We start from the raw sequence: 24,766 nt of genomic DNA, 5'->3' as shown, positions 1-24,766 counted from the left end.
CCTTAGGGGTCCTGACCAGAGAGGAGAAAACGGGTGATGAATAAAGAGTTTCTATTCACAGCCTCTTCATGCTGAGAATGTCAGTTTTCTGGTTTGCAATAGCTTTTTCCCCCAGTTTTCCTATTGGAAATCATTGTAAAAAAGCAGTGAATTTTTGAGGATGAATTAGGAAGTATTAAGGAAAACAGTTCAGCATATGGAGCTGCGGAACCAGGTTTTTTAAAGATTTGTTTAATTGTTTAAAAATTTGATTATGCTTACAGAGGGACTGGGAAGAAATGAGTTGATGCTGGTGTAAAGACAACAACCAGTATAAAAGCAAAAAGAGAAAACCTATATTACTGTGTGATATGAGGGAAGTAATTAGAGAAAGAGACTACTTTCTTTGAGAAGTATTGTTAAGGAAGTCAAGTCACACTTTTCACCAAGCCAAGACTTTTCACCAATGTCTTCTAGTTTAGAGGCAAAACAAGAAGTATTTATACAGCAATTTAACAAGTGCTATTCAGGCCATTAGCAAACCAGTAAAGGTAGGATGACAGTTCTTCAAGCTGCTATTTTACCTGCCTCATTATAAATCTATCTAGATGATCACAGATTAATAATGTCCATAACTGTTTGTTTGACTATATTTTTGTAGCCAAATGGGAAGGTACTCTCACTCCTTTCCCAAATATATATACTTTGTATCAGAAGAAATTTTCCAAAGGCATATTTTCTCTCTAGAAAAGTCACAAAATACACAAAAGTTACAAACTTCAATTCTTCTCTGTTAATCCAGCACTATGGTGATTTCATTAGGTACTCCAAGGAAGCAGTATATAGTAAAAAAAATAAATATATATATATATATACACATACTGATCTACCATTTTTCATCCTTTCATGACGATTTGTCCAAAGCGTTTAGTTAAGAGTTCACCAGAGCTCCCATTTCCTTCAGTTTAAGGAGAAGCTTCAAATTTTCCTTTTTTTTAGAGCTCAGAATTTGCTATGTACTCTTATCTTCTCCAATGCCTTGAAATCCATTAACAGTACATCTGAACCTCTCAGCAGATTTCAGAAAGCAATTTTAGGCATTGGAATGAGAAAGTTAATAGTGTGGAGGGCTGGGGAGCATGGTACCCATAAACCCATGAAAATTCTGCAGGAATTTAAATTGCTGCATGTTATTCTTCCCAGAAAAAATTCTAGAGGAACAGAATAAAAACAAACGCATCCTCAAGTTCATTGATGGCAATTTTAATAATTTAAGGCAAAGCAGGATAAGACCTGAAAGAAACAGGGTTAGTACCCACTCTACCCACCTTTTGGCATCTCATTCAGATTGCTGCTGTTTCCATGGGTGGGCTCATCTCAGCAGAGCTGACAGCTGGGCAGGGCAGGGCAGGGCTGTGGGGAGCTGGATAGTTGCCCTGCAGCAGTGTTCCTAGGGCAAGGGCAGGTGGTACTGGGGGCCTGAAATGGGGTCCTGGGCCTTACACAGGGTGGTGAGAGCCCTGGGGATGGGCAGGGATAGTGAGGGCTGGTGGTGCCCTCAGGGCCATGACAGATTACATAAAAAAGTCAAAAAAAAGATGCTTCTCCAGAAGTTATTCAGAGCAGCAACATTTGAGGCTTTGAAATCCATTCTGCAGTCACCTCATCTTTAATGGAGTAAAGAAGGTTGCTATAGAAGATACTGTCAAAAATATGATGCGGTTGGGTGCTGAGCATGCTATTGTCTCTGTGGATGACTTTCTACACATTTGTTCTATAGTTCAGTAAATACAAATTTGCTATCACTAGCAAAAAGACCAAGGTTCTATACTGCCCTGACAACTCGTGTGTTAAGAACCTATCTGTCTGTAACATGTTGGGGTGTTTTAGTGTTATTGTAACTGAACTAATAAAACTTCTGGTTGTATTTTAGTAGATTGTAAATATGTTAATTTGTTAACAGTATATTGCTGATTCCCCATGTCAGAGGGGCTCAGTTTTATATTGCTGATTCCCCATGTCAGAGGGGCTCAGTTTTGTCCATAACAATAATCTGAGTTTAACAAATGTAATTTTTTTTTTAATCTCATTTTTTTAAATGTAATATAAACACCCTACCAAATCTGAAGATAAGTGAATGCACATGCTGAGATCCAGTCAGCCTATTTACCTAAATAGCATTCAACTTTTAGACACCTCATATGGTAGCTGTTTTAAAGTACCTGTCTAAATGCATATATAGCCAAGATTAGCATTTTGTTGGGGATTAAAACAAAATAAAATTTTTAGCTACCTATCTGGCTTTCAGAAGCCTCTCAGATCCAATAAAATTATCATTCACTGGAACTATATTTCCTGAAAAATACCCAACTTATTCAGTCACCTAAAATACTGAAAACCTGATGTTTTTTTTACAGGATCCAAAATTTGTAATTCAGTTCAAGAGTCTTACTGCAGTTCCTCTATGTTCAAGCTAAGGTATAAAAACACAAATATTTCAGGACTAAACAATTAAAATCTTCAGCACCCTCTTCCCCAACTTGATGTTTTACTTCAATAAGAAAGAAGCACGCAGCCTTAGAGTGACATCTACAGTAGGAAAAACAAAAGTTACGTGCACTCATCCTGCTTTAACTAGGAAACAGGAGTGTGCCAATGGTGAACTGATGTATGAATTGGGGATATGAAAAAGGAATGCATGTTATCACAAAGCATCCTGATGTCCATGCAGCAACAGAAACGCCTCATCCCACCCGTCAATTCAACTCTTTCCTAACAGTTCTAGAAAGTTTTCATCCTAGAATAGGAAAGGAAAATCTATCAAGTATAGCTGTGAGATAATCAGATCTTGGGAAAGAAGTCATCTGACGAAGCAATCTTTTTGGAGAATGGAGCATAGATACTGATAGGAAGGAGAGTTTCAGCAGGGATGAAAAAGATCCAGTATGATATACTGAGACAATGAAACTTTGCATCATCCATGTAGATAAAAATCCATCAAATTACAGGTAATTGTGCAGTCTGCAATACTTGCTTCAATGATAATAAACAGAACCATTAATTTCAACCCCAGAAAACAAAGTTCTATTTTTTATTTAAGGTGTTTTTTTTGTTTGTTTGGTTGGTTGATTTGGTATTTTTTTGTTGTTGTTGCTGGTTTTTTGTTTTGTTTTTTTTTTAACAGGGAAGATTTAGGTTAGATATAGGAAAAAGTTCTTTTCTGTGAAGTTGATGAGGCCCTGGAACAGGTTGTCCAAAGAAGGGGTAAATGCTCCATCCTTGGCAGTGTTCAAGGCCAGGTTGGATGGAGATTTGGGTGGCATGGTCTAGTGTGAGGCGTTCCTGTCCACAGCAGGGGTGTTGGAACTAGATGATATTTAAGGTCCCTTTCAACCCAAACTATTCAATGATTTTATTATTCTAAATGCACTATACTACTATGATGTTATTTTATGGCTGTATGTCCAAGTCATTGATGTAATCAAAACTCAAGGAATTTAAAAGAAAAAAAAAAAGTATTAGATATTTCTAAAAGAGGAAAGCACTTAATATTGGCTTTTATGCAAGAAATATAACATAGATAAACAAATAAAATTAAGAAATATAAGAAATATAATACAGAAAAAATAATTCCACACCACTGATCAGATCAATGGTGCTGTGCAAATCCCAATTGGCTTATTTGATCTGATGGAATTTCTGGAACTACACATATGACATTTTAACACTGAAGGCTTCATCAATAGAACAGAACTCAGTCATATGCAATGGATTTGTATGCTGAGAATCAGAAGTTCTGGAAAGATCATTAGAATGGTCATTAGAAGATCAGAAGTTTTGGTTATAAGATGATTCATAATCTGTTTAGACACAATAATTGATGATAGCTAAATTGGAACATGTGAGTTTGTTACAGTTCATCTAACTTTGAAATATGATTTTGAAATTATGCAGATTTCTTGCTAATTTCGGTTTATGAACAATCAATGCAATACTTTACTTACAGGAGACTGATAATCTCTTTACATGTGGTTAGAACAGCTGTAGGAAAGATGACCAGTAACTATCAAAAAATTTTTTTTCTTCTATAAGAAAAAAAATAAAGGTTGGGCTTTCCTTTTAAAAGTTCCTTTGCCTTACTTTTCAAGCTTTTAATTTCATTAGTCTTTCAGCATCTGGAAATGCAAAATTCTGATTGATTTTGTGTGTACAAGGATTTGTAAAAGAATATTGGAAGGAAGAATTAATTTAAAAAGACACCAGAAAAGATAGGCAGAAGAACAAGGGGAAGTACCAGAATAAATAAACCATTTGTAACAGGCTTACTGTCCTTGTCAGAAAAGAACAGACAGTTTAAAAAGATTTAAACTTTGTGGACATGACAGGTTTATTTTTACTGAACACAAGCCAAAGATAAAGCCAGTCTGAGTGTAGGTGAAATGGAAAAACTAATTCATGATAACTACTTCGTGTCATTTTAACAACTTGGCCAATAAATATGCATGTCTCCTATCATTCAGAATAGATAAAGAGTTCACTCATTAACATGTGCTCTAGCACAAATTAGGTGGGCTGCAATAACTGTCATCTTTAAAACCAAACAAGAAAAAAATCTTTGTGGAAGGTAATAGCTCTAGTTTTGTAATGGTGATGGAGCATGACCATATGCTAAGCAGTCCCACAATTACAGATGGAATACTAAGAAATACTGCAGTATAACTCCCCTTCTCCACTCCACCACATGTACTCAGGGTTCAGGAGGCGATCGCTGATTCTTATTAATGTCAAAAGACACCAAATTCACAGTAAAATTCTGGATTCTTGCTTTTTACAACATCTGTTTTCAGTTTTCCCCTCCAACTTGAACTATTTTATGACTGTGCGATATAAAATTTTTTTGTTGGGCAGTGTAATGCTTTCATCAGCTGAACATATCCAACAATTGTTATATAAGTGTGTAACCTTTACTTGTCTTTAGGAATGGTATATGAAAAATATTCCACCCAATAATCAAATCAACCATGTGTTTCTTCCAACATCTGTACTTTTAAGTTCATTTAAATGTTTTTCTGGATATCTACATGTACTAAATGAGTTTTCAGATTATTAAGTTTTTTTAATCCACTTGGTGTTCATGCTCCCAGAAGACTGCTGTACACATGTAACTGATTTTTTTTAATAAGATCTGTTTAGCACAAATCTAAGAAGATATTTTTCATGTATTGCTCAGTACTATTCCTGCAAGACACAAAGTCCAGAGGGAAAATGAAAGTACTTCAGAGAAGCTGAAATCCACTTTACATAGCTAAATGTTTGGAAATGTTATCTTCCTATAAAAAGCACAGAGCCATGCATTTCTGATAACCCAAGACAGTTCTTATGTCTCTGTAGAAGAAATTGAGTTAAATAGGTTCTACTGGATTTAACATGAAATCTTATAAGAGTAGGGTGGCTCTACATTTAAGTGGAGAAAAACATATACTGCTCAAAAGCTACAAAGAAAACATGCAGGAATACATGTAAAGCAAGTTGTATAGAGAAAAATAGTGCTTGCTTTTCTTTGGATAATTCTAGTCGGCTTTGTTGTTGTTTATTTTGGGGCTTTTTTTGTGGCTTAACCTATTTTAAAAAAATATTGAAATTATCATTTGTCTTTAAAACTGTCAAAACATGTACTCATGACACCTAAGAATATCTTTCAGATAGAATAAAACTACAAAACCCCATTAAACTCTATGGTATCATGTAGTTAACAATTTATTTTACTTATAGTCAAAGTATTTTACTTAGGGAAACAAATGGTTTTTTTTTCCTAATTGCAGTTAGGGTATTGTAAGAAATCTCATTCTGCTGTGCTATTATAAAGTATTGTCAGTTTTGCAGCAATTATTGCTAATATATTTTGCTAATTTTCAATGAAACATGCTCCTACAAGTAATCATTTGCCTTGGAGATTAATGATCATTAGTACTGTAATTAATATTTCATTAATGTGCATATATATCCCAGTGACGCTGATAAACATCCATTGTCTACTCTTGTGTTGTGAATAAATTATTATTCAAACCTCAGAAAAAAATTGTTTGGGACACATTATCTTACTTTTTAAAAGTCATAATGAGAGACTGCAATAAATAACAAGCTATCCATAGATGTGTTTTTGAATTGATCATATCAAGCACTAACTGGCAATAAAATCTTTGGGAAGAAAGGATAAACACTTTAGTCACACTAAGGATTACAATTCTGTTCATAAGTAAAACATAATAAAGTAGAAACCCACAGCAAAGCGGTGACCAATATTCTTCAGGAAGTTCTCCCTTATTTCTTTGGCTCAGTAAAAGGAGAATTAAAATAAAAGCATAAATACCAGCCAAAAAATTGAATAGTCTGTGTTCCTACAAGGATTTGGATCACACTTTATGCAAAGTTTGTCTCTGGTATTGTAAAGTAAATGTTAAAAACCATAAACTTATATTTTTTATTGTTGGCCTGGAATTTTACTTTGAAATAAGTCATTCAATTGGGTGAAAGCAGTAGTTGTTCATTATCTAGATTTTAGCAAGACATTTGACAGAGTCTTCAGTTTTTATTGGAAGGTCCTTACAGCCCATGCCCAGCTTTATCAAGATATGTTGTTCTCAGGCAGATGCCCCACGCGGGTTCCTTTGCTCTCCATTCTTCATGCTGTTAGTCACACTCAAACCACCAGGATGAGGAAAGTCAACTCCACCACTTGTCAAACAACAGCAGGAGGATAAATTCCACTTTAGTACTCACCACACCAACAGGGACATTAGCAAGCTACAGCAAATGCTCAGGAGACCCAGGTAAGCAGCCAGAGAGAGCACACAGCACAGAACACAAAGGCTGACGCAACTGACTTGAGTCTTTCTGGAGAGGAAAGGCCTGGTCTCCTCAGCTGCACTTCAGTATCCTTGAGGACACAGCCAGGCTCTTCTAATGGCTTCACACTGAATAAGTGAAACAAGCAAGAACAGATGCTCACATAATATCTGCAACCAATGGAACAAAAAGGACCAACTTCTATTGAAAGACTTATAAGCTTTGACTGGGAAAAGACCTGAACTGTTAGCAAAAAAAAAAAAAAAAAACAGAAGCAGAAGTGACTGCTATTTCATTGTGTGGGCATCTTGAGACATCTGTGCTCTCAGGTAGTCATTGTACACAAAGGCCACAAGATGGTAGTCTTGCCTTGCAAAATAACATGCTGACTTTTCCAAATAAAGGGTTGGCTATCGTCTGTGTGACATCAGGGATTTTCAACTCCTATCCCATTACTCTGAAGTAGCTTCTCATGTGCAAGTAAGATTAAACTACAGAGGGTTTAAATCTCACTCCAGTTTTCATCATGAAAACACGATACATTACTGGGGAAATGAAGAAAGTTCATAAGTAAGTATTAACTTTAAGGACTGCAGAAAACTAGTGCAGGTTACAAATAGCATTTGTATTTCAGTGGAATAAAGCTCTTTCTCACAGGAAATTCATTTTTGTAATTTGGACCTAGTCTGATTATTTCTTGTGATAAAAGTAACTCTGATGTGCAGCCCAACAGGTTTTGAGGGGGAAAATAAACAAGCAAACATCCATAAGATTTGGATTTCTGTTGTGGCTGCTAATTCCTCAAAGCTGAGCTTGCTCTCTGGGCTGTGGGGTTCTTTTCATTCCAAGATAACAGCACTAAGAAAAGTTTCTTTTCTTTGCCAAAAGTGGTAGAACATTCTGTGATGAACAGTTATGCCAAGCATATGACTAAAGAATGAATACAGGTTTGTTTTTTTTTCCCTCAGAAATCCTCCAATACCCTAGTTCATTGAGATACAGACAGCTGAATCACCAGGTACACAGCCTTTATTGACAAATCTTGTTTTGTAATTAAAATGGACTTCAGCAACCATTCTGTATATACTTTTTTTTTTTCATTTTTTTATACCATATTCTACTTTTGGTCCTACTTATACTGGTCATTGGTGGCCTTATTAATGTATTCATGGGTATTACCAGATTTTCTGTTCAAAACAACAGACTTTGGGTACTTGGAATAGATGTTGTGATTTTACTGGGAGAAGTTGTTTTTGTGTCTCTCCTCCCCTCAATCCCCAGTAAAAACATACAGTTTTTATCAAATAATATATTCCAGAAACATATTACCATGAAATCACTAGGAACCCCCCTGGAGGTATATCTCCATCAATAGTTTGGGATCTATATACCAAGCCAAGTTATTTATGGAATAACTTTACATAAAAGTATAGAAAAATAAGGCTATGGATAATTTCTTAGGAAAAGATATATTACCTGCGAATCACTATTATTTCCCCTCTGAGAAATTAGACCTAATGCATCTTTTCTAAGAATAATATAGCAAATGTAAATAGCAAAAAGGAGTGAGGCTTAGCAAAGCACCTATCATCCTTTAAACCAGGAAAACAAATGAGGCAGTTTTGTGTACTAGAGATCTACAGCAACAAATAACATGGCACAATAGTAGTTAATCAGTAGATCAAAATATTTAGGGCTGAGACTTCAACATGTTAACTGCATGAGGTATGAAGATTTTCACCTTTGACCAGATTTAGTCTGCTGGACCATGAGCACACACACTCTACTTACTTCCCAACTCTAGTTGAATGATCTCTTTTTATTTGCCCCGTGTTGTCTCTTCAAATTACCCACCACTGGCAAAAAAATAATTTTGAGCAGGAGAAAAGAAAACAATTTTTAAGTTTCTGTTTGAAAAAGAATTTCCTTTAAAAACTAAACACTCTTTTACTAACAAAAGCTAAAATTAATTCTAGAATTCAGTCATACACATCATTGCAGCATAGATTCTTTAGCACAAATATGAAGTTAATGATTGTTACACATTGCTTTTAAATGTGAAGCTGACCCTGTATTTCTATTTCATAAACTAGTCATGCTGTCATCACTGACTAGTCTATCCTGCTGTCCTCTGCTGCTGCATTTTACATATTAGAGGGCTCTTGCCTTAATGGACTACAGAGGGCTATCTTACTCTATTTGACTGACATAAAAATGGATCTAATCTTTCTCCAGAAGTTCTGGATTAAATAGCTATGCAAATATTAAAAAGTAGAAGAGGCATATTAACACGTTACAAAACAGCTGTTTTGTCTGCTTCATAGCTTTGTGAGAAAACAGTCAAAATAGCCTGTAAGAGTGAGGACATATTTCTACTTTATGTTACGACTACAACTATATTGAAAGACGAAAGCTATTTTCATTAATTTCTGAAAGCAAAATTAAGCAACATATTACACTCCAAAGCTTTTCATCTGTCAGCTTTAATTAAAGGAAAGTGATCACCCATGTATTGCAAGCTCAGGGAGCCAAGAGTTTGGTCTTAGATGAGGCTCTCACTCTGCAAGTACACTCTGACAGTTTATAGCATCAGGATTAAAGTACATACATGAGCGTATACAACAGGTCACTTGTCACACAAATGTTCTATTTCTTAGCTCAACTGTGATCCAGAAAATAGTAGCTAAAGCATCTGTTCTCTGGTATGTACTTTTCAAAGTAGACCTTTTATCTTTTAATATTGAAGTTATGATTACTTCTTTTTTATTATGTCTCATTAGTTCAATTAATAGCAACAATAACGGCTGTTAACTTTTTACAGCCAGCATGGGGAATGTTAGATTGTATGTGGCAACACTTATATTTGCATGCAACAGTCACAAACAATCTTTGCAAGCAAAATCTTCAGAGCAGAGAAAGAGAAGAAAACTGAATCTCTGATAGCTTGTCACACATTATATAGGTGTTTGAGTTATATCAGCAAAAAAGAACAGGTTATCATCTCATCTTATCTCACTGAACCATTCATTTGATTATATGATTTATGTGACTATGAGATTAACACATTATTCTGGATTTGCTGGACTCCTAAGATTAATAGCTCTATTTAATCAGATGCCAGAACTAATTCAAGTATTAAGACCATCACTGACAAAAGGTCTTCTTATTTACATCTCAGTTGCAATCAAGACTGCTGTAGATACACAAGTAGAAAAACTGTGCCGTTAGACATCTTTTATACCTGTTAATCTTATTTTCTTGGTCAGCTAGAGAATCCAGAATAACTTGACAGGATATGTGCACTCTCCTTTAATGAAGTGGTAGAGAGTCCATGCAATATCCGTTTGCATATGGGCTGAATAAGTAAAATAACTTCTATGTACAGGTCTGAAGCCATAAATGAAATATCTTGGTGACCAGAAAGTTACTGCAAAGAGTGGCGGTTCATGTTTAATTGCTTTGCAGTGCTATCACATTAAATATGTGATTGTTTTGAGAATTCCTTGTTTGCAAAAAGCAGTTTATAAAATAAACTATATTTTGCTGCTGATAATAATAGTATCTCTGAACATAATGCTTCTAATTCTTATGTTGCGATACCAGCAGTCACTTCACAATTGTCACTAAAGCATTTCATTGACAAGATAAAGAGATAATTTCTCAAACTTGATGATTTAGTGGAGGAAAAGTACAATTTGCAACTCTTTACAATCAAATTATGCCTGAACATCTACATACATCCATCCTCTATCTTTCTGGCCCATGGGAAACAACACTAAACAAATACCATGCTGAAGGCAGTGCAATACCTTGCTTTTCCTGTTTAGCTTCACCACAACAGTGGTGGCCTTTCTGGGCACACAACCAACAAAGTATTTCATTAGCAACCCTCTGTATGGAACTCCACCAATTCTGTAGTCATATAAAGCTAATTCATACTGTAAAGTCATCAGAAGAAAAGCTAGATTTTCACCTGCCTCTGAAAAGCAGCCAGTATATTGTCAGTACAAACAGTAATCAAAATGTATTGTGGAACCTGGATTAATTAATTTTATATTTAATTTTTTCTTTGGTTTGCTTTGATATCTGTACCCTGTTGATCTCTTTTTCCTTGATTAGCTAGCTGACTCTGGGGAATTCCCAACCTTATGATTTGTTTTGTGCTCCCAAGTGGAATAGAACTTAGAAAGCAATCACATGGCTCAATCTTAATTCATTGTTTATGAAAGCAATCACATGAATCACACTTAGAGAGCAACCACATGGTTCAGTCCTAAGTTATTGTTTATGCATTGTTTCTATCGTCTGCTTCCTCTTCTCCCTCCAAGTAAACAGCTAAATGGCAAAGTTTTAAGATGTTTAGGACAGTATTTATTACTTTTTTTGGGGTGCCACTAGAATGTACTCAATTGACACATGCAACCAGATGTCTGATAATATTAGGTTAAAAGGTCAGTTAAGCAGAAGTTACACTTTGGTTTTGATCACTGCCCCATGTCTTAGAGAAGCAGAGATACTACAAATGCTTCTACTAATGTGGTAGTTAAGCCTGAAGCTTTCCTAAACTGGCATATGCTGCAAAACAAAATGAACTATTTTTTCCGTTTGTAATGTTGCAAACCCAAAGTAGCTGTCCCCAGGCTTACTGAATTACTACTGGTGAACACTAAACCTACTCCCAAATGCTTCATCTCCTCTTTCTGAAAGCAAAATTCAACATCATAACAAATCAGAAAATTCATCAAAGCAGTTAAGTTCTTCAACCCAGAATATTTCAAGTCATATTTGTATTCTGCCTAGTCCAAAATGATTTTACTTAGTGAACTGTCATTCATTTTGTGGCCTTTGCACTGCTTTCATACCAGAAGTCAAAAAGTAAAAATGCAGTAGATTAGCCAATATTCCAGATTTCAGAAAAAATTAAGACATAGAACTGATAATGTTGCTGAGCCTGTATTGTTTGCCAAACTAAAAGAAAACTGAATATATGGGTTTATAGCACAGTGGTTGTTATACTCAGCCTTTTATTGTGATAAAGTTGAGGGAAATACTAAGAATCACTGAAAAAATATGCCCAAGCTGTACTATGCCCATGATAACACAGAGCAGTAGCAACACCACAATTAAGACTGGAAAGTCAGTGCAAAAATATATAATGTAATTTGTCTCCTGCACTTCAGAAATTTTTAAACCAGTGGTCTTTGAGACATAGACCACCACAAGGAATACAGAATCATAGGAAAACATAGTTTGGAAAGGATGTCTAGAAGTCATCCAGTCCAACTGCTGATTCCAACAAAAGTACCTTCAAGGTCAGACTGCATTGCTTATTATTTGTTCAGTTAAATTCTGAAAAATCTCCTATGATAGCAATTGCCTCCTATTGAGGAAATATTTTTCCTCACATCCATTTAGACTTTCATTTGTTGCAATTTGCAAACATGCTTTGAATCCTTTCACAGCACACCTCTGAGACTCATCTCGTTTGGTCTTCACAATCCTTCTAAGGTATTTGAAGACATCAAACAGGAACCTGCTCCTCCTTCTCCAGGCTAAACAAATCCAGTTCCCTCAGCTGCTATAACAAGGAGGTAGGTAGGAATCCCTGCTTTCTCTGAGCTCTGAATCTGATTGATTGTAGACAAAAAAAAATGCCTTTGAAGTGCTATAGTATGTAGTGGCTCTCCACTAACCTAGCTGAATGTCATTTAAGGTTTACACACTGGTGATGGTTATCATTTGTATATAGCTAGCTAATTCAAGGTGACTGGATCTTCAACTTCAAATAAAAGTTTCTTCTTGGAGCTCATAGGCTTTCCTGTCAAAAGTGCCTTGCTGCCAGTAAACTTTGTTTATTACTAATTGTTATTATTTTCTTAATAGAGGGAAATATCAGTTCCAATCAGTGTTCATACTAACAAGTGTTAAAGAAACTGAAGTTAAAAATAGCTGCTAGGATGCTAACCAAGAAGAGATTCTAAAGTTTTTTAAAATGTCATTTCTGAAGTGGTGCTTAATATTGTTCAAACAGCTGACCTTAAAGGGAATTTCATAAGGAAGATATCAAAACCAGATTTTTATAATCTGTGAAATATTATGATCAGGTTATTCACTGTATCGCAACCCTGATGAGGTGATCCTAACTTTCACCACAAACTCTGTCCCTGACCCTAGTGCAGAAAGTTAAAAAATAAGCATATGTATAAGTAGGTGTTCCAAAGACAAATTCCAAGAATTTAGGCCAATAGGTGCCTAAGAAGTCTAGGAGGTTCACAGCAGTTTTAAAGCTGCAGATAACCAGACTAAAACTTTTGCCATTACAGTGTTAAGTGGGTTCTATGGTCTCAATATCCAAGCTTCAGGTACCTATTTATAAACATCAGTTAACTTCAACACTGTAATACACATTCTCTGGCTATTATTTTTCCACACCCAAATTAACATGCAGAAGTTTCCATCATGTAACAAGTCCTCATAACGATAGTGCTCATCTATTCACATAGCTAAGGTTGATCAACTTAAGCTTTGCATGTCTGACAAGTAAAAATAAAACAACCTCGAAACACCCATTTTCTTGCAGAACTGTACTCACCAGCACCCTTTTCTGTAACATCAACACAAAACTGTGTTTGGTGGCAAACACAGGCATTGAAAACCCACCATTCCCCAAGATTTTTGTGGAGAAAGAACCAATGGAATTTAATTTTTAGTAGAAGAAAAAAAAAAGTCACAGCCACAAATACATTGACAGTTACTTGTCAATGTTTAGCTATCACTCAATCAGCAATGCAGACTCAGAGAACAATATACAATTGCAACTTCAGTTGCTATGAAAAACAAAATGAAACCTGACAGAGAACATACAAAAAAAATAATGTGCAATGAAAGTGAAAAAATCTAGCAAATGGACTGAGCTATGCATTAAACGCCTAAAAAGACGTCTCCTGTCCTCACTGCTGCCCAAAGCATTATTTGAAGAAGATATTATTTTGAAGAAAATCATTTCCCTAAAATCATTAAATACATGTCTTTGTAATAATTATAAATAGTCAGAGATATTGTAAAAATATGTATCATCCTCTTCTATTCCATACTATTTTCCATCTAGTGAATTAATTTAAAACCAGTGCTGTTGCCATCTTTATTTTCTTTGTTTGCTATACTTCTCATTGCGGAGAATGAGTGCTGGTCATATGTCCAGTGCTGGTCATATGTCCATTATCTCCCAATCCCAGTGTCCTGGGTTCAGCAGTAGCAGTCATTTTTTCTCCTTCTTGATAGCTGGTACAGTGCTGTGTTTTTGACTTTCGGCCTGGGAACAGTGCTGATAGCACTGATGTTTTTAGTTACAGCTCAAATGTTTGTTCTGGCCAAGGACTTCCTGAGCCTCATGCTCTGCCAGGGAGGAGGGGAAGCCGGGACGAAGCAGAAACAGGACACCTGACCCAAACTGACCAAAGAGGTATTCCATAACAGAGCACATCATGCCCAGGAGGTAACTGAGAGTTACCTGGAAGGGTTAGGGCACTGCAGAGCTGGATGAGGTATTGGTCGGTATTTGGGCTGGGGGGGGCAAGTTATCAGTTGGCTGGTGCTGCGGTGTTGTATTCTCTTCCCTCGTTATTTTCTCTTATCATTATTATCATTAGTGGTAGCAGTAGTGATTTGTGTTATACCTTAGTTACTGGACTGTTGTTATCTCAACCCATGGGAGTTGCATTCCTTTTGATTCTCCTCTCCATCGCCTCCGGGAGTAGGGGGAGGGCAAGAAGGGGGCAGTGAGTGAATGAGCTGCCTGACTGGTTTTAAACCACGAAACTTAGTCTTCAATCTAAGAATTACTACACTTAGAGACCATGGATCGAGTATGAAGAAATTATGCAAAAAAAATCCTTACTGGGACATACATGTTTTCATTCCTTAAATCGTTAAAATATACTATTCTGTCTGCTTTTTAACTTAAAATGCTTAAGAAATTAAGTGGAATTTTAGCAGCTAAATATGTCTCATTCATCAAGATATTTCTCTACATGGAATCAAATAACATTCACACATGTTTTCCTATCAGAGTAGACAGTTTTCTAAAATTAAATTGTTTTATTATACCATAAATTGTTTCTCTATAACAAGTCTGAATACAGATTTTGCTAGCTAACTACTGATCAAATGATCAATGTTCAGCTCACAAAACTACCCACAATTGCTGGTGGAATACCCGAAGTGCTGAAATGCCCTCAGAATTACAATGCAAATATTAGTAAATCATATGAAGTCACAGCCTTGTTAGAAAACACTACTGTGGCCTGTAAATGATTTCATTCCCTTAAGGGGACTAGACTTCAACTGTAACATCATTTATATGACTACTGTGAGTTCTGAAAAAATCTGAAAAAATATTCTCATTACCTCAGGAGTACAATTATGTTAGCAGAGACTACCAAAATAAATGTTCTATTTGTATTGGCCATAGAAAAATATATGTTTAAAATAAAAAGGCTCCTGAAATTAATTTGTGATATCTAACTGCTCTTAAACCAAAGGTACAATGATCAATATGGATAAAAGAAAGAATCAGTTGCCTTTACTAATAAGAATCTAGGCTTCATCAGAGGAAAAAATAATTATCATTCCTACATTTCAAGAGGAAATAATCAAAGGGCCAAGACAAACCAATGGTATAAAGTACTGCTTGCTAGGCAGGTAATGTAGCTATTTAGTTGTAAATTGTACTATTCTAAGAAAATTAAGATTATAAGCCGTTAGTGTAGCATGGATCATCAAAAAATATAAGAAGTGTATAAATACATTTGGAAGAGCGTAAGACTAGAATGCAAATGAAACTTTGTAGGCACTTTCTTTTTTATTTACTTTTCAGTACATAAAAATCTAAGTTAGAAAGGGTACAACTACTTGAACTCTTCCAGGGATAGGACATCCTCAGCTTCTCTGAGCAACATGTTCAATAATCCACTTGATAAAACCAAAGATGCTTTCCTTCCCTATGCATCACTATAGACTATCTTTGACAAACTCAAAGAAAACATCAAAATATGTTTTTTTTTTAAAAAAAGACCAACAGAAAAAAATACCCCCGAGAAACAAAACAAAAAAAACCCACCCAAAGCAAACAAACAAAAAAACCACAAAAAACCAAAACATCACCCCTATTATATTTTTTTTTAATTATTCATATGTGAATGATTGGTTGCTCTTTCCCATACAGACCAAGTTCACCACAAAGCATAAAGAGACTAATATGTTCTACCTAAAGTCTGTGAAACTGGGGATCAAATCATATCAGATGTGCAGGAAATAAGAGTTGTTCATGTAAACCATACTTCTTTGAGCTTTTATTCATGTTTCACTCTTTACAAAATTCCTTTCTTTCATCTCAGCCTCAGTTAGAATCTTTATAAAGCAATACAACTGAACACCTGTTATGTGACAGCACAGACCTTACCTGGGAATAGAGCACAGGACAAAAAAAAAAAAAAACACATACTTGTAGGGATTCAAAAAATTAATTTTAATTTTTCTTTAGGCTCATAATAAATATATTTCCCCCTTCCTTTGTAAGCCTACATGCCTATTTTCCAGGGAATCTCACATTATTGGGTCTCCAGTTACCTTTGTTCGTAACAGCAGGCAATACTGTGTCAGTTCAGAAACATGTTCAGATTATTGAGTTAAGTACTATATCCATCTGAACCTTTAAATGATGGACTCATAAAATATCTGCTGACTGAATGTGATTTTTATTGTTTGGATTTTTTTCTTCACACATGACAGAACAGCTAACTGACACATTTAGCTGCACTTAACTCTCAAAAGCTCATGCACACTTGACTTCCAGTGAATGAGAACATTCTGAAAACATGGCCAGAAGAACTCAACCGCATTTGAGAAACCAACATATAGGCTTATAGCAGCAAGCCTGATTTTTAGTTTGAATTTAGTTGGCTTTGTACGTGTTGCAGACATTTTAGTGATAATGTCACTTTTTTTCATCTGTTTGAAAGTGGCTCCATTTTCTAGCTGTATAGCTAAGCTACAAAGTAGTTCTACTGTTAGTATCTTTAATTTCTTTACAGAATATCACGTAATTTAAATTTAGTCACTTTCTTTCTACCAGTTTAAAACACCTTTCCTAACTTCTGCTTCTTTTCTGATTACTGTTAGGGCCTTAAAATAACAGTATACAAGAGAAAAAAAAGAAAGACCAGAGGTATGACAAGCGCAGCCTTGTGGAAGAATAATTTGGACTTCATAAATTCTTTCCTCATAGTATTTTCTCATACTCTTATGGTTGAATAGCTTCCATTTTAAAAGATATGATCTTATATTACTTTCTGGTGAGAGAATGCCATACTCAGGGTATGAATTCCAAAGAAGGATTATACAACTACAGTGGGTATACACAGAGGTATAACTCAGAGTGTTTGCTTTGGCTCAATTTTCTAGATGGGAACTGACTAATCTTTTGTTAAATCTGGTCTAACTTACCTTCATAAACTGGGAGATGGCTCAGATTACTCCAAGTCTTCAGATCTTATTTGGAGCCAAAACTTTCTGGATTCCTTCATTTGTGGTTTTCCATAGCTGGGTAGCCCTTTGACATATAAAGCTCAACAGATTTTCACTCATCAAAGTCCTCAAGATTTTTGGCTAGAATCAAAATAGACTTTGTTAGTTTAGTTGTCAAATGCAGTAATAATCTAAGTATTAGCACATCACAACCTCTGTTACTTAGGATCCTGGACATTGTCTGGGTATTCTGAGACCTGCTATAAACACTGATGGATTGAATTTCTCAGCTTTTAAGGTTCTCAAGTTTAACAGCTTGTCAAAATGGAAAGTTTTAAACTAATCTCATCCCTATTTGTCATAAAAAAATATCCCATTATAATGTGATATTATCTATATTCTTTCTATAAATAAGCAGTAATAGTATTTAATACTTCTTTCTTTTTTAGCCTCCTGGGCTTTTTTGTCTCACTTCAGGAACAAAACTATCACTGTTATAATTTCATTTGTTCCAGCATCTTGCTTCTTAGGTATTTAAATATTTTTAAGTATTTATGTATTTTTAGTATTTAAATATAATCAGGCAAGATTAGGTAAATATTTAGATTAATTCAGTGAGTGCATATTGTGTCTCCAGCAATTTTCCTCAAAACAGGAGGAGAGTTTTCTTAAAAACAAGGGGGTTTTATTTGAGAGAACAATTCATTTAACAAAAGAAAAAGGTGTGCTTAAAGCAAATGAAATTTGCTGTTGAAGTTTGGTCTCTGTATTGAAAAGAAAGTAAAGGAAATTATGAACACAGTTACATGTAACTATGTTCAATTCATTGCACAGAAATAGTAATTCAACGCAAATACAGCAGATGACATAAGCTACCCTTAAAAACCTGGGTAGGGAATCCATTAACAAAATCACAGAAAGATGCCAAGAGAAGAGAGATGCATTTACTGCCACATACTAAGGGACAACTGACAGAGACCTCCTTTCAGAAACTAACCAGTCTTTAGTGTGAGTGTCTGTAGTTATTCCTTCTATTGCTAGACTTAAATATGAAGAAGGAGAGGGCCTGTCTTGTCAACAATGGGAACTGTTTATAACACTTTAGAATAAGCAATGCTAATAAGAAATAAATCTATATAAAATGGTAACAGGCATCCAAATTAATAAAATTATGGAGCTGAGCTAAATCCAAAACCATAAGATGTACACTATTCGCTTTGAAAAAACATTTACAAATGTGTCTCTCAAAGTGTATGGCCCATCTAAAAAAGATTTTTTTAATTTTAGTGTATATAAACAAACCAATTATGTTTTTACTGCTACACTGACAGATTACACATTTATTCAACAAATAGCACAAGTATCTTTGCAGGAAGTATAATTAAACATCCTAACCTTTGTATTTAATTTCTTTCCAAGAATAAAATTCTAAACTTTGCATAACTCAATAGCATGAAATATACTTCACACGTGAAGCTCTCAAGGGGTTTCCTGTATATATGCAGTCTGAGTTCCAGGAACATTGTAAACCCTGTAACTCAGAGGCATATCCTAACATCAAAAGTTCTGAGCCTGTGTAAGTCCTCTCAAGTGCCTCTCTTTCCTCAGTATGAGACAACCTTATGCAACATCATTTTACTATTTGCAGTTTCCTAAATGTTTAAAGTGATAACTGTTGTTTGTTCCAGCTTTTCCATTTTGACTAGTGACAATTTTAAGTACTTATGAAGTAAACAGAGCTCAGCTAGACACAAACATAAGCTCTCAGTGCATTGAGGGCTTACAAAAGCATTACTACAAAATTACTACAGCATGGTAGCAGTACCATAATTTGAGCAGAGAAAATCCCATTGACAAATTCCTTGCTGGTGGGCATGTTATTTTTATTTTTTAAATCTTACACTATTGTGTTGTGATACAGATGGTTCTGTCTCCAGCTAAACTGAGGATCAGGAACAAGGAAAAGAAATATTAGAAAAAAAAAACTAGTTTACTTTCACTAGTGTCTGAAAATTATCCTCAGACCAAGACTTAAGAAACATCCTTTGGTTTAACAATATGCTATTATAAGCATACAATGAGTATTTCTCAAGACAGATACATCCTTAGCACAACTGAGCTCTTTTCCCTTCAACTGGCTGTAAGCCACATACAGACAACAGGACTGTCAGACTATCACACAGGAAAGATTGAAAGACTAATTCATCATTAGATTCTGGTGGGTTGGTAAATGTTTATACTCTTTTCAGGAAACATTGATTTTTCTTATCAAAATGGCATCAACATAATTTATGGTTTTGTCTGGTGATGCTGATAAGTATCCAAATAAAACAGGCTGAAGTTATGTCATTAGAAAACACGCATTTTTAAATAGAAGAAGAATATTTCCTGAGTATCACTGAACACTGGATTAATGCCAGGAGTGTCTATGTCTTTAATGCAATTTAGAACATAAGTAACATTAACACTGAAGAATTAATATATATAACATCATGTAAAATGGCAGAATTAACATAAAACATAACAACTTTGTCTTCCTTTTGTTTAACTTAAAGAAGGTTGGCCCTTCCCACTTGTGTTTTCCCCCTAAACTTTTGTGCTGGTTTTGGCTGGGATACAGTTCATTTTCTTCATAACAGCTAGTATGAAGCTATGTTTTGGATTTTTGCTTGAAAACGCTGTTGATAATACAGGGATGTTTTAGTTATTGCTGACAGAGCTTACTCAAAGTCTTTCCTGCTTCCCAGACCATATTAGGCAACCACCTCTCTAGGAAGCCAGTTCAGAGTTTGACCTCCCTCTAGGTAAAGAAATGTTTCCTAATATCTAGTCTGAACCTACCCTGAATGCAGCTTTGAACAGTTCCCATGTGTCCTGTCACTGGATACCAGGGAGAAGAGATCACCTCCCTCTTCCCTTCTCAGGAAGCTGTAAACAGCAATGAGGTCACCCCTCAGCCTCTTCTCCAAAACAGACAAACACAAAGTCCTCAGCTGCTCCTCACAGGACATTCCTTCCAGCCTCTTCATTCACTTTATTGCCCTTCTCTAAATGCAGTTTTTAAGGTATCGTTGGTAGAGCTTTTTGGAATGCTTTGCTAGATTAAGTAATCACTTCATTTGAAAGACACTAAATCCAGTACCATGGACCAGATTGTACTGGTTTTGGCTGGGATAGAGTTCATTTTCTTCACAGTACCTCAAATTTTGCTATTTTGGATTTGTTACCAAAACAGAGTTCATAACAGGAATGCTTTCATTATCAATGAGCAGTGTTTACCGCTAGCAAGACCTTTTCTGGTTCTCACCCCACCACAGCAAGTAGGCTCAGGGTACACAAGAAGCTGGGAGGGGACACAGCCAGGACAGCTGACCCCAACCAACCAAAGGGATATCCCACACAATATAATGTCATGTTCAGAAATATAAAGCTGGTGGAAGAAAGAAGAGGGGGACATTTGAAATTATCATGTTTGTCTTTCCAAGTAACTGATACACATGATGGAGCTCTTTTTCCTGGAGATGGCTGAACACCTGACTGACGGTGGGAAGTAGTGAATGAATTCATTAAATTGCTTTGCTTGTGTGTGTAGTTTTTGCTTACCTACTCAAGTGTCTTTATCTCAAACCACAAATTCCCTCACTTTTACAGTTCTCTCCCCCATCCCAACAGCCGGGGATGAGGGAAAGTAAGCAAGCAGGCATATGGTGCTTAGTTGCCAGCTAGAGTTAAACCAAGACAACCTTTCAAATTATCTGTATAGCTTTGTTTTGACAATTTCATTCACATCATCTGACCTTTTAACACACTTATTAAGGCCACAGATATCAAAGGAAGCATTTGAGAGATAGAAAACAAACCAGTCTGTTTCCTAAAGTGAACTCCAGTTCATTTAAAGTTGTCATTCCATGAGTATAGAATCATCCCATTAATGTTTCCTGCATTTTTTCTCTAATTTTTTTGGATTTGGTTGGTTTTGTGTTTTGTTTTACTGTTTTTTTTGGGAAGTGTGGGTCTTTTTCTGATGTTCCTTCCTGAATTTAACTTTAAATTTCTTCCCTGCTCTCCAGACAATCTCAAGTGCTTTAAAAATGCTCTTCGTATATGTTCTTTGAAGAAAATTTCCACTCTTTAAACAAGGGAAGGTGTTCTTAACAATGACACCTATCACATAAAGCATAACCTCTACTTTGTGCCTGGAGTTATACCTTTATTTGTAAATAGGTAAAATACTTTCACTCTAATATCTTTATATAGAGATTGCCATACCATTCAAGGTCAAGATTCTCCTGTTTCAGGTTCAAAGGCTCAGCTCATGGGGTGTTATCTGATCTGCTGATTGCTTATTGTCTCACCAACAGTTATCTCAAATTGCTTGGAGATTCTTTGAGTACTTCAAGCAATATTCTACTACGTATTTCTGACAAGATATCAGATGTCTTTCAAAACTGTGTTGTGGGTTTTCAAAAGGAGATGCCAGTGCAGCATACTACTGCAGGTAGCTGGAAGCTTCCCAGTGAGTTGTAAGATTATGACTACCAGTTTGCAGATAAATGTAGTGTAACAGGAAGCAGGCATAACTCCTGGTTTTACTTCCTCATTCAGATTTTGATTTTTTTTCTTTTATTTGACTAAATGACTAGTGTTGAAAGCAAAAAAGGGATCTTAGGATTAAATTGTTTTGCAGGCTACGAGCTAAGAGATGTTGTTTTAACTTCTTAATAATGAAGAGGAGAACAGTAAAGTGGAGCAAGTCAAGGTATTATCAGACACTAGAGATGATCAGTGAATGCACTGTAGGTGCCTGAGTAATATATACCGCATTTCTTAACCTACCCCAATTTCACAAATTAAAAATAAAAGTGGAAAGAATAATTTTAGACGTATTTGTTATATAGGAGAACTACAAGAATTAATTTCTGACTGTACTATGTCCTGGGTTCAGCAGTAGCAGTCATTTTTTCTCCTTCTTGATAGCTGGTATAGCCCTGTGTTTTGACTTTTGTCCTGGGAACAGCGCTAATAACACCAATGTTTTTAGTTACTGCTCAAATATTTAATCTAGCCAAGGACTTTCTGAGTCTCATGCTCTGCCAGGGAGGAGGGGAAGCCAGGAGGAAGCAGAAACAGGACACCTGACCCAAACTAGTCAAAGAGGTAATCCATACCAGAGCACGTCATGCCCAGGATGTAACTAAGAGTTACCTGGAAGGGCGAGTTCACTGCTCAGTCAGGCTGGGTTTCGACAGGTGGTATTGTATTCTCTTCCCTTGTTATTTCCCTTATCATTATTATTAGTGGACTGTGTTTTACCCATGACCATTTTGTCTGACCTTGAAAGTTAAGCAGAGTCAGGTTTAGGTCTTGTCTAGGGTTAGACAACGATATAGGAGGACCAAGAGATTTTCCCCAGGGCTGGACAGTCATGAGTGGCCGGGTGTGTGGGACAGTATGGGCAAGTATCTAGTCCACTGGGCCCCACCAGTGCTTTGGAAGCATCGGAGATGGAACGCAGCTGTATGGAGTCCCCAACAACCGGTTGCAGAGACTGCTGAAGGGGACAGTGAATTATTTTAAGCCTGGTGGGCTCATGACACTTCAGGCCATCAGGGCAGAGATGCAACACAGAGATGGACTCATGATCAAGGGGTGGACTTAGCAATGGATGCTATTGCCCAGGTTATTCACGAGTGTGAACACTGCACACAGCCTCTCCTGCTCTGAAAGACTGTTACAAGAGATGGAGCCCAACATCATGGACCAGATGGACTCAGCAGGTTTATAGGGATTGGTCCATGCACTAAGATAAGACTGCACTGAGATAAGAGTGATGGTATATTGACAATGTGGGATTTGAGCATGACGTGAATGGTATGGAATAAGGGGTGGATACTGTCCTGGGTTCAGCAGAAGCAGTCATTTTTTCTCCTTCTTAGTAGCTGGTGCAGCGCTGTGGTTTTGACTTTCGGCCTGGGAACAGCGCTGATAACACTGATGTTTTTAGTTACTGCTTAAATGTTTAGTCTGACCAAGGACTTTCTGAACCTCATGCTCTGCCAGGGAGGAGGGGAAGCCGGGAGGAAGCAGAAACAGGAGAGTTACCCGTAAGGGCTGGTTCACTGCTCGGTCAGGCTGGGTTTCGACAGGCGGTATTGTATTATCTTCTCTTGTTATTTCCCTTATCATTATTATTAGTGGTAGTAGCAGTATGGCTTGTGTTATACCTTAGTTACTGGGCTGTTCTTATCTCAACCCGTGGGAGTTACATTCTTTCAATTCTACTCCCTGTCCCTCCAGGAGCAGTGCTGGGGGGGAGTAGACTGCATGGTTCTGATTTATGGCCTGGGCTTAAATGATGACAACTATAATATCTACTGGAAAAAATACCAATATTGAACTAGAAGTTTCTGCAGGTAGGAAAACCTAACAGCTCCTACTGAGCTTTCTTAACAGTTCTTAACTGTTCTTAACAGGTAGTTACTGCTGACAGTTTTTACATATATCACTTTTTTTTTTAATTTGTCCAGTTTCAGTTCCCATGCACTGGATCTTATTTTCATCTTTTTGACAAGTTCAAGGAACGTTATCAAAACTTTAATCCCTTGAGATAGCTGGGATTTATACTTAAAATGTCTCTCAAAATGAATTTTGCTGCTGACGCTTGGAGTACTTGCTAGTTGTATGATCATTTTCATCAGTCTATTTCAGTTTCAGAGATGCTTTATCCAGCTTTTGTTGATTATGGGTCAAGTAATCCAGAACTGACCATACTGCAGAGAGGCAATAAACTGCTGCTGACCCCCTGTGGATTATATACACCAAAGATCACACTGATTTTTTTGGACAGATAACCCCTCCACCTCCAAAAGTTGACAAACTGTTCCTATTCCTTTTTAAAAAAAAAGGAAAAGCAGAACAGTTAAACAATTAGTAAATACATGCATTTAAGGTTAACTGGTCATAAACCGTTTTTTGTGTTGTTTTTTTTTTTTTTCCCCTCACTGGTGAAGTTTACTAGTGATAATATTAATGCTTCATTTGGGGACATCCCCATTCTTTCTTTAGCTTTGAACAGCTTTGTATGAACTGTTACAGACTACCCAGAGGTCTTATTTTTATATCTGCAATTTCTTAGTGATACTTCGGATAAGAACATCTTAAAATGCATTATTTGTCAAGTACCTCAAAGAAATAATATATTAAAAAGCAGTTGTTGGTTTTGCAATAAGGCTAATAATAGCAGATTCCTTGAAAGTAGGCTGCTGTTGACATGAACTACCAGAAGCATTTTAGTAGCTGTCCTAAATTTATCACTGCTTGTCTCTGTTTTTAAAATAATGATGTAAAATGTAGGAAACTCATACAGAACAGCAGTCAATAATGTTACAGACAACAAGGAAAGATAATTCTAACGTTT

The 24,766-nt window shown here is 36.1% G+C and overlaps 1 long non-coding RNA gene across 1 annotated transcript in view; it reads left to right on the top strand.

The window, feature by feature from the left end:
• Positions 1-23,083, top strand: part of LOC134163082 (uncharacterized) — a 376,527-nt gene extending 353,444 nt beyond the window's left edge. Inside the window, exon 2 of the long non-coding RNA XR_009964557.1 lies at positions 22,980-23,083. This is a non-coding gene — a long non-coding RNA (uncharacterized LOC134163082). The remainder of the gene's footprint in view (positions 1-22,979) is intronic.
• Positions 23,084-24,766: the final 1,683 nt, after the last annotated feature.

Source organism: Pezoporus occidentalis, unplaced genomic scaffold, assembly GCF_034315485.1.
Source record: "Pezoporus occidentalis ecotype Australia unplaced genomic scaffold, CSIRO_AGI_Poc_V1 ctg2, whole genome shotgun sequence".
Taxonomy (NCBI): Eukaryota; Metazoa; Chordata; class Aves; order Psittaciformes; family Psittacidae; genus Pezoporus; species Pezoporus occidentalis.
This window is presented reverse-complemented; position numbering and strand designations above follow the sequence as displayed.